Raw genomic sequence first — 2877 nt, forward strand, 5'->3', positions numbered from 1 at the left:
GATCTTGCTGAGATCTTGAAATCCCTTCCGCCAAGATAGATTCGGCTTAATCAATCAGAATTAGAGCTGAAAGGGACCCTCAAAGTCTTCTAGCCCACCCACCCCCCAAACCATTTCAGACAGGCATTTCAGTCTCTTCCTTAAAAGCCTCCATGACGGAGCCCCCACAACTTCTGGTGGCAAGCTGTTCCACTGGTTAATTGTTCTCGCTGTTTAGGAAGCTTCCCCTTAATGCCAGATTGCTTCTCTCTTTGGTCCTTCTCTTCTCCTCCAAAGCACCAGAGGGCAGGATAAGAAGCAAATGAGTTACAAGGAGAAAGAGAGAGGGAAAAAAAACTAAGGAGAAATTTTCTGATCGTGAGAATAATTAATCAAGGGAATCGCTTGCTCCATTGTTGGAGGTCTGCAAAAATAGACTGGGAAGCCATTGGACTGAGATGGGTACAAATCAATCTTGAGGAAGGGGGTTAGACTAGAAGACCTCCAAGGTCCCGTATAGCCTTAGGATTCTATGTCCTTTTAAGCAATGTAGAACCAAGCTCTTCTCTTTCAGACGAGGACAAAAAGAAAAAATGAAATAAGCTTTTGCGGGTAGACGTGCACACCGGTGTAAATGATTAAGTTACATCAATCCTTAAATTACTTGTTCCTGCCAAACTTCCACCAAAGGTGTCAAGCAAAGGACAGCAAAGGAGAATCTAGGGAGAGAAACTCTCTCTCTCAATCTGTTTCTGTTCCTCCTGGGAAGACGGAGGAACATAAAAATAAATATCCAAGGAGGTTCCACCCCAAATACAAGACTCAGAGGCTCTGACTTAGTTTTGGCTTCAAACGTTAAGGAGAGGTTGGCTAGCAGCAGTTCCTGAGTCGGGATAAAGGGGGAGATCAACCAGCCCTTTTTTTTCCATTTCCCAAGGCTGATGATTTAAAGGTGGGGAAAAAAGACAATTCTGCTTTATTTCCTTTTTTTCCTGGTTTAGGTTCCTAGGAGAATCGATGACGGGTAGGATTGTCCAAAAAGGCTGCAAAAAGGCCCCGTAAATAATCGATTTTAAAATTTGGGGAGGGGGGAAGATATTGATGGAAGGTTCCTGGGGTGATGGGATATCAATACGCTCAGTAGGGTGGGGGGAAGAGATTGATAGACTCGTTGGAGGTGTAGGTAGTCCTCGACTTACTTGAGTGACTATCCAGTTACACCAGCATGGGAAAAAAATATTGCCATATTACCCACTGGAGCAGGTGCGTACATACTGGGTTTCCTCTAAAAAAATAAGACCCAACCAGAAAATGATTTTTTCAGGATGCTCATAATATACCCTAAAAATAAGCCCTGGTTAAGATTGTCAGTCAAACGGATGCATTTAATGCCATATTTCCCCAAAAATAAGACCTAGCTGGAAAATAAGCCCTAATGTGTATTTTGGAGCAAAAAAATTAATATAAGACCTGGTCTTACGCTTGGGGAAATACGGTCTATAGGGAGCCTGTGTGTACATTAACAAAATGCATGCAAAACTCAACAAAAATATATATAAATAAAAATAAGTTAGGACGCGATTCTTCGCGGATCAATTGCCACGGTGGTTTTGCACCGCAGAGGGGGGAAAAGTGTGATAGGCACACAAAGAGAGGCACACCTGTGGACAAAACAAAGCACAACCCTTAACAAGAGAAAGGTCAATAAATCACATCTTTCAACGCATTTTCCCCCTCTCCTGATTTCAAAGTTAACAAAACCAGCCCGGTCACAGAAAGCTAGGGATAATTGCTAAATTGTCCAAGAGAGAGTAGTTGGTTGTTAAAAGGAAGCGCACGCCCACAGAACCGGTAGTACAATATTTTGAATTCCACCATTGCCCCCCGTTCCTGCTCTGTCCTACGTAACAAAGCCAAATTGTTCCTTTCCTAGCCATTCCCAACCACATTTCTTCCCGAAGTGAAATCTGGTTTGTTTAAATATACGGTCACCCACACAGAACAAAGAAAACTAGGGTGAAGTTTTGGCCCAGATTTTTTTTTCTCCCTCTGGGACAAAGCAGAAAGAGAGGGTGAAGTAGATCCCTGGGCTTTGAAAGATTCAATGCTACAGAAAACCGAGTTTGTCTTCCATCTCCACCCTCTGAAATCAAAATGCTACAGTAGATATTCTCACCAGCTCATCAAAACAGCCCACTGGTCCAAAAACTAACCACCCGCCCAAAATATGAACTGCAGTGAGTGAATCTTTTAAACATGGCTATTGATTTCTAATCTGCAAACTATTTATATTTATATCTATTTATATATCTATCTATATATATATATATATAAACTGGCTGAGATCCCCCCTCAGCCCTATCAACAGATAACAGCTGGCAAAACTCCACTTTTGCCAAACTATATTAAGGATGCTGCTCCTTAAATTGAAAAAAATAATAAAAATAAAAATAAAAAATAACATTGAGGTCTGTCCTGAAGGTACTTTCTACAGTTGAAGTGTCCCTCAAGAGTTTTGCTGGAATCCAAGTTAAGGATTTTGCAGATTTGCAGCTAGATGCAGAAAGAACCTGGACAGTGGTTATCTCTAGCTACCCATAGATATAAATATAGATATGGAGATTATATATATATATATATATATATATATATATATATATATATATATATATATATATATATATATATATATATATATATATATATGTTAAATATATTCTCAAGCAGACTCAAAAAATATCTCATCTACCAGATATTCGGTGTGCGTGGTACAGCAACAGTTGATTAAATATTTCCTCTGTTTGTAAGAAAAAAGAAAGAAAATTGCACTTCTGTAGATGTGTATGGGTGTATGTGTGTGTGTGAGAGAGAGAGAGAGAGAGACAGAGAGTTCACATG

This window comes from Notechis scutatus, chromosome 15, assembly GCF_049901735.1.
Source record: "Notechis scutatus isolate UNSWTSFEM ecotype Mainland chromosome 15, rNotScu1.2, whole genome shotgun sequence".
NCBI classification, from domain to species: Eukaryota; Metazoa; Chordata; class Lepidosauria; order Squamata; family Elapidae; genus Notechis; species Notechis scutatus.